Source organism: Sarcophilus harrisii, chromosome 2 (genome assembly GCF_902635505.1).
Source record: "Sarcophilus harrisii chromosome 2, mSarHar1.11, whole genome shotgun sequence".
Taxonomy (NCBI): domain Eukaryota; kingdom Metazoa; phylum Chordata; class Mammalia; order Dasyuromorphia; family Dasyuridae; genus Sarcophilus; species Sarcophilus harrisii.
In genome coordinates this window covers 454,059,175-454,075,024 of record NC_045427.1, presented here as the reverse complement: position 1 = coordinate 454,075,024, position 15,850 = coordinate 454,059,175, and the positions used below count along the sequence as shown (strand labels likewise).

Sequence of the window (15,850 nt, the reverse complement as noted above, 5' to 3'; positions counted from 1 at the left end):
ATCTAGCTCCCTCTAGCCCAGCCCACATTCTGCTTTTCCAACCTGACACCCCAGAGACACTCTCCTCGAGGGCTCCCTCCCACCTCGAGGCACCGCCTCCAGGCAGCTGGCTCCTCCTCGCCATCCCCCTCCTTCCCCTCCCCCCTCGGGTGCTAGCCTCAGTCCCGCCCCTTCTCTCGCTTCGGTCAGCCAGCCAGTCTGTCAGTCAGATGCCTCAGGGCCTCCAGCAGCCGCAAGGTGGGGCGGGGCCGAGTGCGTGACGTCATTTCCGGTGTACACAGACTGGCCGTCGCGGGCGCGGGGGGCGAGGACGCGTCGCAGGTGAGGAGCTGAACCTCCGGGTAGGGTTGAGAGCCGGGTAAGGGCCAGGCCTTGAGTTTCGGTAGGTCAGGACGTCCTTCCCTCGGTCGGTCCGTCCCTGTCTTCGGAAAGGGGAGGCCCGAGGCGGCAGTCCGCGCTACGCTGCTCTCTTGTCTCCTCCGCGGGGCCGGGGCCGCGGGGGGCGGCGGGAAAGGACGGAAGCCGGGAGGGGCTGCGCGGCCCCGGCTGTGGGCTGATCTCGGGGCTGCTGCGAGCTCTCCCTTGCCAAGGAAGCTGGGGTCGGGGAGCCGAGACCTGCAGCGCCGGGCCGAGACGGAGTCGAAGCCCCTGAGCCTCCCGCTGACACCTGTCACTGCATGAGCAGGCAGAGGGACGGGAGTGGGTGATCAGCAGCAACAAGGCAGGCACCCCAGGAAGCTGGGTGTGGAGGATACTCTGGGAACGGGGCGGGCCAGAGGTAGGGGGCACAGGAGCTATTCGCGCGGCTTTTGCGGAGAGCTTCTCTAAGGAAGAGACGAGATTTGGCCCTTTTGGTCCTGTGCTCCCTTCCAAGCTCCCATCTCTTCCTTAGCCTGGTCCCACAGCCCTCCGTCTCTCAATGACCAGGGCAAGCGAGGGTCGCGGGTGGCGGCGGGTTTAGTATATAAACATTGTGTATCACCAGGGCACTGGGTCAGAAATGTATGTAAGTCTTGCTCTTGTAGGGTGACTCATACCTGCTCAAATCTGAGCTCTACTAGGTTTCACACAAGCCTCCTTCCCTCTCCCCCTCCTCCGCTCTTCCCGCTAGTCGTTCTAGGGCAAGAAGAGAGCCACCTAATCTTTTTATGAAGTAGTAGTGCTCTCCGGAACTCAAGTCAAAGCTTTCAGAGCTTCTTTGTTACTCCGTCTTCCTTCACACGCACTAGTTAAAGGGCATGTTTCCCAGGGAATCCCACAGAGCTGTGCTGCCCGTGTTTTTGACTGATGATTTGGAGAACTCCATGTACCCGAAGGAGAGAAACTTTTTTTCCCCCTTCTGTTTTGTGATTTTTCACTCCCCTAACCCCCCACCAAAAAGAAACAAAGAAAACAAAGCAAAACAACCATCACAACAAAAACTTTCTACTTGAGAAGTGGCCATCTTTTAGATGCTTTCGCTGGTCAAAATAGGAATGATGCCAGTTGGAGGATGGGTAGGTTTTATACCCTCCTCTGCTTCCCCGCCCCCCCCCCCCTTGCAGTATTTAGATTGTTTCCTTAAACAGTTCACTTTTTTCTCTTTGTTACCTATTCTTCTCAATCTACTTCACCTTTCTGTTTATCATTTTCTAGGCCACATCCCGACACTTTTCCTTTTGTATAGCAAAGGGAACGTGCTTTTCCTGTTCCAGTTAGGCGTGTTCAAACGTGTCATAGGCTGATCCATGTAATGATTGCATTTTTTTCTATACTGCCCTTTTTGTGGTGGTTGAGAGCATCAACATACTCTGTAGGAAATCTGGCCTGCCAGTGTTGAGTGTGTACTAAATAGATAGTCCTTTCCCCTTGTATGAAACAGAAAGCCTGGGTTTAACATTCATAGTTTTAGGAGGGAGGAGTATTTAAAAATGCACCGGCTGTGCAATGAATGACTGTCCTAAGAAAGGGTAATTGAATGTGGTTTTTTTTCCCTGTTCCTAATACTGCCTGCTTGCAGTACTCAGTAAACTAAACATTTCTACTTGGCATGATAAGAATTTTGTTTATACCCACTCTAGAATTTGCCAGATGAAGACTTAAAGTTCCAAAGCAGTTACTAATCCTGTGTGTGTGGGTGTGTTTGTGAAATAATGCCTTTGTGTTTTGTTTTTTATATATATATATATATATATATATATATATATATATATTTTTTTTTTTTTTTAAAGATAATTCAAGGTTTGACTAAATGTAGTCTATACTTAATCTTTATGGTTTTTCATTCTAAGAGAAGTGACTCAAAATATCCAGGGGAATCTTTAAGCAAATATTTCTTTGGATTTAAAAAAAAAATTTGTTTATGTAGTTTATTGATGTTTTCATTAGTTCATTTTATTTTCTTGCAGACTTCATGAGTAGCTGCCTTTCCATGTGAGATGTTCAGGTTTGCAGTAGTCACTCTTCACTGTAGCATTTGAGATACTAATCTACCTCTATTTTTGCACACAAATACGTAGGTTAACATTAGAGACAAAGATAGAAAAGTCTTCTCAGATTCCCTTGGCAGGCTTAAGAGTTTTTCAATCTAAAATTATCTCCATATTTGTGGAAGACGGACCATGTTTCAACCATTATGCTTTTTAACCAGTTAAATGTTTAAGCTGAATAATTTTGTAAGTGGCTTTTCTGATGAAGCGTGATTTAAGTCAGGGTTAGTATAGTGGAGCTAATAAGTTCGTGGGAAAATAGCTTTGGTTTGAATGGAAAATTGATTTGTCTTGCTGTGCCAAAATACACTTTTTTTCTGATTAAGTTTTTTTTTTGGTTGATGTTAGTACAGAGTGCTTAATCTCCCTTATCAAATTTGACAACATAAACTAAGTGATTTATCTTGGGGTCATGTAACAAGGATTAGAGCCCAGATTGGCTGTACTTTGCTCTTGCAATGTTACCATGCTGCTTCTGTTTGTTGACTTCATTTCTAAATCATTTATCATACAAATACATTACATTTAAGGTTCATAGGGCACTTTTCATACTGTTTTTTTAGTAGATTCTCATAACAATTTTTATGTAAGTATTCTTCATTTTACAAAGAAAGAAGATGAAGATCAGAGATTGTGGCTTGTTCAAGATCACATAGCTATTTTTTATGGTGATGCAGAGATTATAATAAAGTTCTTCTAGTTTCCAAGTTCATTGTAATGCTATACTATGCTGCTTCTCATTCAAAGATGATTAAGAGCAATGATCCCCACTCACATCAAGCTTCCAATCTAATAAGAGATGACGTAGACACAAATATAATTAAATAAGACAAAATGTGATAGATGTATAAGTGGTATTTAAAAAAAAAAAAGTATTGCCAACATTCAGAGGAAGCGGAGATCATGGAAGGCTTCCTAGACTAGGTGATATTTGAGCTTGGCCTTGAATGATAGGATTTCAAAGGCCAAAGATTGAGATTTGAAGTGTTGGAGAAATGGCATGATGGCATGAAAAAAGGTATAAGGAAAGAAAAGAGGAAGTATCTTTACGGAACAGTGTGTAATCTGTTTGTTCTGAAATTGAAAAATTCGAGAACCATCTGAAAAGGTGGTTTGGAACCAAATTGTAAAGAGTCTTGAATATTATAGAGAACCATTGTAGGTTTTCTGAGTGATTAAAGAGATGACTTGCTCCTGTGACTAGTGAAAGAAGAAAAAGCTGATCTTGAGAAGCTGTGGAACAGCCTAAAACATTTTGTGATTATAATTATAAGTAGCATCTCAATTCAAGTCACAAACTTTTTGGTTTCCTACAGTATATAAAAGTTAGGTTTATATTATACTATTGTGTATTAAGGGTGCAATAATATTGAATCTAAAAAATCCTTAATTAAAAAACATTTCATGTGTAAAAAAATTAACCATCATTTGAGCCTTCAGACATAATCTGGTAGAGGGTCTTACCTCTATGATGATGACTGTTTACTGATCAGGGTGGTAGTTCACTGAAGATTGGGATGGTTGTGGCAATTTTAAAGTAAGACAGCAGTAAAGTATGACTCTTTCCTTTCACTTGAACACTTAGAGGCTCTTGCTAATTGACCTAATTTCAGTGCCATTGTGTCTCAAAGAATAGGAAAACCTAAGGATACTGGGAATGGCCAATTAATGACCAGTTGGAGGAGTTAAATGCATACAATATTTATCACTTAACTTCACTGTATTATCTGGGAACCATTTGTGGCATCCCAAAACAGTTACAACAGTAATATCAAAATCATTCATCACATCACTATATATGATAAGATAAAATAATACTCTAATAGAAATATTGCAAGGAATGATTAAAATGTGACAGACACTCTGAGCACATATAGTTGGAAAAATGGCACCAATAGACTTGCTTTGATGCATGGTTGTCACAAACATTCAGTTTGTAAAAAACTCAGTATCTGTTGAAGAGCAATAAAATGAGGTATGTCTGTATATTCTCTTAATAGTAAGCATGAATAAATAATGAAAATCTGCTTTTTTTTGGTCACCCAGTTTACAAATAACAAAATTTTTTTATTGTTCAGGTGGTTTAACTACTTTATAATGATAGGAAGACAGGACTAGATAGATTGGGAGTTTTCTTGGTCTTGTAATTCCTAAATCATCGGTATATGAAAGTTTTAATAGGTGCATATGTACTTTAACTGGAAATGGGAAGAAAAATATTTCTTTGGTCACTTGACAATGATTAATTGCAATGGAAAATAATTTCATATTAATAGGATGTAAATTCATGAACAAACATTTATTTAGTTTCTCTGTGCCAAGCACTGCTGTGTGCTGGGGATACAAATATAAAAATAAAAAGTTTCTTCCTCAAGGAGCTTACATTCATTCTTGTCTATAAACTATTTGCATTATTTCCTAAACTCTAAAATTTGAAATATTTAATCTTTTGGCTGAAAAACTAGAGGAAAGTTATGAAAAAGGAATGTTTGAGCCAGGGAAAATTATCTTGGGTTTCTTAAAGGATCTAATTATTATGATTGCACATAACATCTTACATATGATCTTTTATTTTCAAAATATATACAAAGATAGTTTTGAACATTCATCCTTGTAAAACCTTGTGTTCTAAAATTTTTTTCCTTTCCCTTTCCTCACCTCCTTCCCTAGGCAGTAAGTAATCCAGTATATGTTAAACATGTGCAATTCTTGTATACATATTTCCACATTTATCATGCTGCACAAGAAAAATCAGATCAAAAAGGGAAAAAAATGAGAAAGAAAACAAAACATAAGCAAACAACAGCAAAAAAGTGAAAATACTACGTTGCGATCCATACTCAATCCTGACAGCCCTCTTTCTGGCTCTCTGTCACAAGTCTATTGGAGTTCGCCTGAATCACCTCATTTTTGAAGAAAGGCAAGCTCATCAGAATTGATCATCATATAATATTGCTATTGCTATATACAACGATCTCCTGGTTCTAGCACTTAACTTAGCATCAGTTCATGTTGGTCTTTTCAGGCCTCTTGAAATCATCCTGCTGATTGTTTCTTAATATTCCAAAACATTCATATTCACTCATGCCCCAACTGATGGGCATCCACTCAGTTTCCAATTCTTTGCCTTTACAAAAAGGGCTACTACAAACATTTTTGCACATGTGGGTCCTTTTTCCTATTTTCTGATCTCTTTGAGATATAGGCCTAGTAGAGACAGAATTTGATAGCCCTTTGGGCATAGTTCCAAATTGCTCTACAGAACGGTTGGATCAGTTTCCAACTCCACCGACAATGTCTTACATCTGATCTTTTAAAAAATTGAGAGTGGGCAAGGTATTATTCTTATATTATCCTTGCTATAAGGGAGCTCATTCTGTTGGGGGGGCTGATGGATCACTTGAGTACAAGAGTTCTGAGCTTTAGTAGAGCCAAAAGCCAATTGGGGAGTCACCTCTAATACCAGTATATAAAGGGTGGGAGCAGCCTATGGAGAAAGAACTCAACAGGTTAGATCTGGAGCAGCTCAAAGTTTTCATGCTAATTAATCATCATTGGTATTGAACTCATGGATGTCTGTTGCATTTCTAGCCTGGGAAGATCTAATCTCAAAAAAGAAAAGAAAAATTCAGGTGAAATATATTTTATGACCCTCAATCCATTTCTTCTAAATGAAAATTTTAAAATTTCCAATTACATGCAAAAACAACGTTTAACTTTTTTTTTAATTGGTGAATTCCAAGTTCTCTTCTCTCCCTTCTCACCTTCTTGAGAAGGTAAGCACTTTCTCAAATGAAGTTGTAACCAGATCACTTCCCTACTCAGTAAACTCCAATGACTAGCTGTTATTTTGAATAAAAGATAAACTACTCTATTTGGCAAAGTCCTTAAAGTACCTGACTCCTACCTAAATTTACTGCTTCATTATACCTACTCAATTAGTACTTACCTTCCAACATTATACAGTTTAGACTAACTATTCCTTACATCTCACATTGAATTCCATCTCTAGTTTCTGCCTTTGTATTTGTCATGCTCTGTATCTGTTCTTACCTCTACCTCATAGAATCCCTTACTTCTTTCAAGACTCAGTTTAAGCATTAGCTTCTGGCATGAAATTTTTCTATATTTTCACTACTTTCTCCACTCTTCTGCAAGTGGTATCCTTTCTAGTTACCTGGAATTTATTTTATATTCTGTATATAATTGCAAATGTTGCATTTATCCCCTCTCATAGAATGTAAATTAAGAGAAGGGATTGTATTATGTTTTTTTGTGTTTGTATCCCACTCAGTTTATGCACAGTAGGCACTTTAAGAAATGCTCTTTAATTCATTGATTTTTATATTTACAAAGCCTTCAGTGTCTGAGCTGATTTGGATGGCTTTCCTCAGCTTGAAATTTTGCTAAAGCTAGGTAACATTCCTTCCCTTCTCTCTTCCCCACACCCCCCCAATCTGTCTGTTTTCCTAGGGCCTAATGGTAGGACAAAGGAAGTAGGTAAAGGATTCTAGTGTTTACAAACCAGAAACTTCAAATAGATTTTCAAGTAGGCAAAGAATAACAAACTCTTGGTATACTGCATATGTGTGATCATTGCATATGATGGTGTCATCTAAGATGTTCAAACCATCTTCAGCGGAATCTGGATGGATGTTCAAATATACTTGCATAATCAGTAATGGTAAGATATATGTCGGTTTGCATTTGTAAAGGACAGTGAAAAAGGAAAGTTGATGTTTGAACTGTACATTAAATTGTTATATGCTTGTGGATGTAGATAGACATCTTAAGTGGATTTTTAGTATGCATATGACATGTTATTGGAAATATTTTAATCTGATCAGTTACTAGTATCCTAGAAAATATTTAGTTTGGTTTTGGATTAAAAAATAGTATAAAAATGTTAGCAATAATAATTTGCTTTGTAGTTTCAAATGGAATAAATGATTAAGTATCCTTTCAGAGAGCAGTTTAAAATATAACTATTGAAATATATATGTATATATATATATATTTATATATCTTTTCCTAAAAATTGAATTATTCCTTATAGGCTGAAGTATATTTCTGGTAAAAAGTAATGGCTTTTCAGTGGTTTGACAGTGAGAATTGTTTAAAGTAGGGAGGTTTTCAATTTGGGACTGGTGATATTGTTTTGATAATGAAATAGGTTAGAAGAAAAGAACATTGGAATTGGAGGCAGGGAGAATTAGGTTTACTTTCAATATTTTAAATTTCTCCTTTTAATTTTAGAATTTCAAATTTAGTATTTGGGGGTTTTTAATTTGGTCTTTTTCTAGCTTTTTTAGTTGCAAGCCCAATTCATTGATCTTCTCTTTCTCTCTTTTATTCAAGTAAGCCTCTAAGGATATAAAATTTCCTCTTATTACCTCTTTGGCTGCATCCCACAAATAGTTGTTATGATGTCTCATCATTGTCATTATCTTGAGTGAAATTATTAATTGTGTCTATAATTTGCTGTTTCACCCAATCAGAGAATTAGGTTTAAATTCGGCCTCTGATTTTTTTTTTTCCTGAGGCAACACAGCTAGGAAATGTTAAGTGTCTAAGGTACACTTAATTTGAACTCAGGTCCTTCTGACTTCAGGGCTGGTGCTCTAATCCACTGCGCCACCTAGCTGCTTTTTCTCTGATATTGCATAACCATGAAAAAAAATCATAGTCCTTCTGAGCCTTAATTTCATCTATAAAATGAAGAGAATTTTACTTTTACAAAATATGTATGTAAAGTATTATAAAATCTTAAAGTGCTATACAATTATCAACCATGGTCATTTGGTTATGTCTAAAACTTATTTGTTGTAGTCAGGTTTTTTTTTTTTTTTGTTTGTTTGTTTTTGACTTCGTAAAGATGGGGTTGAAGGAAAGACTATAAACAACAACAACAAAAAAGTAGTCTGCTTATAGCCAATGGTATGTCAGAATAAAGAATTTCAAAAATATTTAGGTAATGTCCTATAGGGAAATAACCTGAGCTTTCTTTGCCCCTTCTATCTAGAAAGACAAAGTAAAATATGTGTTATTTGGAGGAATTTAACTAGGTGTCTAGGTAGCCACATCAATTCATCTTTACTGTTAGTATGCCTATTTCTCAATTGGTTCTAGACTTTAAAGTGTTTAATAATTTAATATGTAATGTCTTATGTTAATTGGTTACCATGGATATTTAATATTCTAGATTTCCTAGCATGGATATTTTAGCATTAGTTAATATTGCTCTAAAGGCAGCTAGGTGGCTCAGTAAGTAAAGGGCTTGATTTGGAGTCTGGAAGATCTGAATTAAAACATGGACCTAACTGTGTGTCCCTGTGGGCAAGTGACTTAATCCATATTTGCTTTAATCCACTGGAGAAGGCAAACCACTTTATTATTTTGCCAAGAAAAGATCACAAAGAATCTGAAGGATTAAAGGATTGTACTGCAAATATTGCTCTAGAGAGACCCTGTATAGGATAGTTAGATAGAGAACCAGACTAGAAGCTGAGAAGACTAGATTGTGATTCTTACTGATTGTGTGCCCCAAGCAAGTCATTTACCTCTCTGATCTAGGCCACTCTCTTAAGACTGTAAATTGGCTGAGAAAGTCTTGACTTGCTCGCTAAAGGAAGTTTTCCTCTTTTTCCTTACCTGAGAGTTTCATATACTAACTTATCCTAATATTGTTCATTCAAATATAAATACACTTATGTGAATATTAAATCATTTCATGCCTCTGATAATTTTCTTTTTTTTTTCTGAAGCATTTGCAGTTAAGTGACTTGCCTAGGGTCACATAGCCAGGAAATTTTGTCTGAGGTCAAATTTGAACCCTGACTTCAGGACTGATGCTCTATCTATTATACCAACTATCTGCCCTTCTCTGATAATTTTCAAGGTGGGAAATAGCCATTTTGTAATAGCTCACATTTATTTTAGTTTTCTAAGGTGAGAAAATGCTTCTTTCACTCACATTAATACTTTAAAGTAAGTAGTACAAATATCCCCTTTTACAAAGAAGGAAATTGAAGCTTAGAAAAAATATGTGTCTTGCCAGTGTTACATGACTAATTAGTGTAGAAATTAAGACTGAAATCCAGGTATTTTTACTTCAGTATTAGTGTACTTAATACTACAACTTGTAGCCTTTTCACATTTGGTAAACATTCCTCTTTTGTTATATACAGTAAAACTTTGCTTATCTGTTTCTCTCTAGGATCAAAGTATTCTCCATAGTTTCCATATAATAGAAACATCCCTTTAAGTGCCCAAATATTTACCCCTAATTTTTTTTAACATCACAATAAAGTCAGTTCAGTTGACAATTAAAGTCAATACCTTCTAAGTAAGCCTTTAACAAAGATACAGTTCTCAAGAATTACACATAGCATGTTCTCATGTAAAAATAAAAACATTTTAACCTTTAAAAAACGGGGTTTTTTCTTCTGTTTTGACCACCTTGTACTTCTTTTGAGTTTTGTATTTGAAGATCAGATTCAACTCTGGTTTTTTCATAAAAAATAATTTAAAGTCCCCTATTTCATTAAAAGTCCATCTTTTCCCCTGAAAGATAATGTTTAATTTTGCTGGGTAGTTGATTCTTGGCTGCAATCCAAGCTCCTTTGCCTCCAGAATTGCCCTCCAGAATATCATATTTCAATTAAGGGTCCAAATGTTGTGGATTTTTTTTAGAAATTATTTGGAAAGATGCATACATACCTCTACTTTCTGATGCTGGGAATCTTTTGATAGGTAATATTTTCATATATATGTTCATCTTTACTTGGTCAGTAATGTGACATATTATTCTTATTGTTGTAATTTTTTTTCACAATTTCATGAATATTCTCCAGAAGAACTAATCAGTTCATTGAAAGCTTTAATTTCTTTTAATGTTTCATAGAACTGTATAGTCATAAAAAGTCTCAATTATTATTTGTAGAAAAATGAATATCAAAACAACTTTTAAATATCATTTTGATGTTTCTAGTGGGCAGTCAGAGAGTTGTGGAAACACCCTTTTGATCGGAGGCGCAGGTTCTTTGTGAAGGAATTCACGAACCCGAAATATTAAGTGGCAAAAATGGAAGTTTATTGTTGGATGAGAAGTCAGCTTTGCTAGGACATTGACTTAATAGTGGTAAAGTTATATTAGGGAAGTGTGGAGGCCGGCACTGAGAAGAGACAGTGGGCAGGAGTCCTGGCAGGTATGCCAAAGAGGCAAAGCATGCTACTATCGACATTCTGCAAAGAAATGAGTGAACAGAAACATTATGAACAGATCTTGGCAGGGGTGGGAAGTTTGGGGGGTCTGGGGGCAGTTTGAGCTGATTATCCGACAAGATCTTTTTCGAGAATCTGGAATTTCCTGAAGAAGCGACACCCCCAAAAGATCAGTGGAGTGGTTTTGACCAAGATTTCCAATTGAATAACAATATTTAACTTGTCTGGAGAGATATGCTCTCTCTCAGACTCTGTGGAGTCTGGGAGGCCAGGAATCAAAGGGAACAGAATTTCAGAGTATTAATTTACAGATCAAAAGGGAATACAGTTTCACACCCCCGTCAATTTCACATCTATCAGCTTGGCTAAAATAATACAAGAGGAAAATGATAAATGTTGGAGGGGGTGTGGAAAAATTGGACATTAATATTGGTGAAATTGTGAACCATTTTTGAGAAGTCCGGAATTGTACCAAAATAATTATAAAACTGAAAAATGCTTTGACCACTATTTTTTTATCCTTTTTTTTTTTTTTTTTGGTAAATTTATTTACAAGTTTATGAATCATGTTGGGAGAGAATAGTCAGAGTAAAAGGGAAAAACCATGTGAGAGATAAAGAAACAGAAAAAAGAAATGAACATAGCATGTATTGGTTTAACATTTAAGTCTCCTTAGTTCTTTTTATGCATGCAGATGGCATTTTCTGTTCAAGTCTATTGGGACTTCCTTGGATCACTGAACCACTGAGAAGGATCATTGCACATTCTTGCTGTTATGGTGTACAACATACTTCTGGTTCTGCTTGTTTCACTCAGCATCAGTTTATGGAATTTTTCCAGACCTTTCTAAAATCAGCTTGTTTGTCATTTTTTATAGAAAAATAATAATTCCATTATTTTAATATACCACAACTTGTTCAGCCATTCTTCAGTTGATAGGCACCCACTCATTTTCCAATTCTTTGCTACCATAAAAAGAGCTGCTACAAATATTTTTGCACATGTGGGTCCCTTTCCCTCCCTTTAAGATTTCTTTGCAATACAGACCCAGTAATGACACTGCTGGATCAAAGGGCATGCTTATAACCCTTTGGGCATAGTTATATTACTCTCCAGAATGGTAGGATCATTTCACACCTGAGAATGATATGTTTTTAAGGAATATTTCAGTTAACTATGGTAGCTTAATGAATTATTTCTCTTGTATTATTAGTTGTCCAGATTTAAAATACCTGAAACCTAAACAGCGTTGGGTGTACATTAACATCTACTATTTTTCTGAGTACATTTCTAAACATCATTTCAGCATTCTTTACTATTATTTTTTAGTTTCTAAGTTTACATTTCAGTTTACATCTTGCATAAAACACTCCATCTTCTGGCTTCATGTCTTTTCACTGGATATCTTCCATGCCTGGAATTCTCTCAGTCTTCATCTTTGTTTACTGATTTATTTACCTGGCTTCCTAAAAATTCGAGTTAAAATTCTATCTTCTAGAGGAAGGAACTTAATCTGCCTGAATGCTAGAGCCTTTGTTGTTTATCTCTAACTTCTATATGCATTTTGTTTGTATGTAGATTTTTGCCTTTCTTTGCATTCCCATTTAGATGCTCATTGTTTAGTTTTGTCTGACTCTTTGTGACTTGTGAGTCTTGTCTATGGGTTTCTTGGCAAAGATTCTGCAGTAGTTCGGCATTTTCTTATTCAGTAGATTAAGGCAAATAGATGTAAGTTGACTTTACCAAAGTTGAAGAGCTTCGAAGAAGTAATTCTAAGGCCAGATTTTATCCCAGGTCTTTCTGACTCTAGGCCTTGTACTTTATCCACTGAGCCATCTAACTGCCCAGCTTAGGTGCTTAATATATGCTTATTAACTGACTGATATGCTTGTAGCTCATTCAACAGTTAACAAAAGATTTACTTAATCCTGTCTGATGGAAGATACTCCGTAAGGATAGTCATTGAAAACATCCTTATTTGATTCACCTGATTTAATTTCTTTTTCCTGAGTAGTTGTTATAAAAATAAAAATTAAATTTTTTCCTCTGTAACGACCACGCTAGCACCCAGGACACCTCAGGATCAGCCGGAGTCAGGATAAGCAAAAGTTCATCTTTATTCTTGGTCTTTAGGGGTAGAAATGAAGGGGATGGAAGAGAATCTCTGCAAGGCCTCTCCTCTATGGCCAAGAGTGTGTCCGTGGCTAGCTTTACTCCACCCCCTAGTCCCTCCTACAATCCTCTATACACCAATCATACACCAATCATTGAGCCAGTACAGATAGTGGAAAGGACCATTTTCCAAGCATATGCCCATAGAGTATTGTCCAATCAGAAGTTGGCCTCCAGTGCTCAGCAATCCTGACCTCAGTGCATTGAATTCTATAGTTTCAGCCCTCTACATTCCTCTAAAGGAAAATCTCCCCTAGTATTCATCTAGAAAGCAAGAAAAGCATAATCCCCTACTACAAACATGAAGTCATGCAAAACAAAACAAATACAGCATTATCCAAGGGGCCTCTTCCTATCCCCCCCCCAAAAAAAAAAGTTTCAATCTGCTCTGAGTCTAGGAAATAGATAGTCTCTTTTATCAAGAGCCCTTAGAATCATGGTTGGTCATTGTGTTGATCAGAGTTCCTAATACTTTAAAAACTGATTATCTTTACAATTTTGTTTTTGTTGTTATTATTTACACCTTTCCTCTGGTTCTGCTTTTTCACTCTGCAACAGTTCATACTGAATTCCTGAGTTTCTCTAAAACATTTGTTTCATCGTTTCATGTAGCACAATACTATTCAATTACATTTATATACCATAATTTGTTAAGCTGTTCTTCAGTTGATGGATATTCCTTTAGTTTCCAATTCTTTGCCACCATAAAGAGCTGCTATAAATATTTTTATACGTAAGAGTTCTTTTCTTTCTTTGATCTCATTGAGATATAGACCTAGTAAAAGTATTGCTGACTCAAAATGTATTGCACAGTTTAATAGTTTTTTGGGCATAGTTCCAAATTGCTATCCAGAACAGCTGGACTAATTCATAACTTTACCAACAGTGCATAGGTGTATTTGCTTTTCTATATCTCCTCCAGCATTTATCATTTTCCATTTTTATCATCTAAACCAATGTAATGTGTGTGAAGTGGTGTCTTAGAATTGTTTTATTTTGCATTTCTTTAATTATTAATAATTTAGAGCACTTTATGTGGCCAATGATAACTCTTCTGAAAACTTTATGTTCATATCCTTTAACCATTTGTCAATTAGAGAATGATTTTTATTCTTGTAAATTTGAATGTTACCTACATGTCTTAGAAATATATTTTTTTTAAATTTTAAAAATTTAAAAAATGTTTATTATTATTATAGCTTTTTATTTACAAAACATATGCATGGGTAGTTTTTCAACATTGACCCTTGCAAAACCTTCTGTTCCAACTTTTCTCCTCCTTCCCCCCACTCCCTCCCAGATGGCAGGTGGTCCAATACATGTTAAATATGTTAAAGTTTATGTTAAATCCAAAATATATGTACATATTTATAGTTATCTTGCTGCACAAGAAAAATCAGATCTATAAAGAAAGAAAAAAAACTGAGAAGGAAAACAAAAATGCAAGCAAACAATAACAGAAAGAGTGCAAAAGCTATGTTGTGGTCCACACTCATTTCCCATAGTTCTCTCTCTGGGTGTAGATGGTTCTCTTCATTATTGAACAGTTGGAACTGGCCTGAATCATCTCACTGTTGAAGAAAACCACTTCTATCAGAACTGATCATTGTATAATCTTGTTGCTATGGATAATGATCTCCTGGTTCTGCTCATTTCCCTTAGCATCAATTCATGTAAGTCTCTCCAGACCTCTCTGAAATCATTTTGTTGGTCAAGAAATGAGATCTTTTATCAGAGAAAATTACAAAGATTTTTACTCTTTACCCACTTCTCTTGTAAATTTAGCTGAATATTTACAAAATCCTTTTAATTTTATGTAATCAGAATTTTCCATTTCACTTCTGTGATTACCTTTTGTGTGGTCACGAACTCTTCTTTATTCATAGATCTGACAGATAATTTGTTTCATACTTCTTTTATTTGTTTATGATGTCACTTTTTATATCTAAATCATGTGCCCATTTGGAGCTTATCTTGATATATGGTATGAGATATTGTTTTATATCTAGTTTTTCACCAGATTGCTTTCCAATTTTCTCAGCAGTTTTTGATGACTAGTGAGTTCTTGTTTCAATAGCTATAGTTTTTGGGATTATGAAATCATAAGCTACTGTGCTCATTTGCACAGTATATTTGTATATGTTGTATACCAAACATGGTTAACATGTTTCTTAACTACAACCAAATGATTTTAATAATTATAGGTTTGTAACTTCTCCCTTTGTGACTTCTTTGACACTTCTCCCTCTGAGAACATCCTTGTTTCCTACTTTACTAAGAAAATCAAGCTCACATCACACTGTTCTTATGAAAATTAGATCAGTTAAAAGTCATAATGATAATAGTTAACTTTGATATATCACTTTAAAAGTTTGCATATATTCTTTCATTTGATTCTTACAATAAGACTGTGAGGTGTTATTATTCCTATTTTAACAGATAAGGAAACTAAGGCTGAGGGGGTCTTACCCAAGTTACACAGATAGTAAGTGGCTAAGGCTGGATTCAAACTCAGATTTTCCTGATACAGAAAAGTCAAAAATAATCTGTAATAGTAACAATATGCTAAAACCTGCCCCCAGGTAAATTAGAGTATTTTTCCTTAAAAAGTATTAGGAGTGGGACAGCTAGATGGTGCAGTGGATAGAGCACCAGCCTTGAAATCAGGAGGACCTGAGTTCAAATTTGGCATCAGACACTTAACACACCCTACCTTGTGACTCTGGGCAAGTCTCTTTGAATCAGTTCAAATAAGTCTTTAAAAGCTTAGTCATATTCTATTACATTCATATACCATAGCTTCTTTTAGCCATTTCTCAATTGATAGCCATCTACTGTTCCCAATTCTTTGTTACTACAAAAAGTGTTGTAAATATTTTTATTTATATAGAACTTTTTATTATTTTTTTTCTCTCTTTCCAGTATTTGCTTAGTAGAGGAATCTCTGGGTCAAAGGATATTGAACGTTTTTTAGTCACTTTGTATAA

General features: G+C 36.1%; 1 protein-coding gene across 4 annotated transcripts in view; it reads left to right on the top strand.

Annotated features, from left to right (window-relative positions):
* Positions 1-250: 250 nt before the first annotated feature.
* The window catches only part of KIAA0355 (KIAA0355 ortholog), a 136,825-nt gene continuing 121,225 nt past the window's right edge, over positions 251-15,850 (top strand). For 2 of the 4 annotated variants that reach the window (XM_003757178.4, XM_023494139.2), the window contains exon 1: positions 251-321. The gene's annotated coding sequence lies outside the window, so the exon portion shown is untranslated. Of the gene's footprint in view, positions 383-15,850 lie in introns of all 4 variants that reach the window. The other 2 variants (XM_031954362.1, XM_023494140.2) reach the window with 2 other exon arrangements.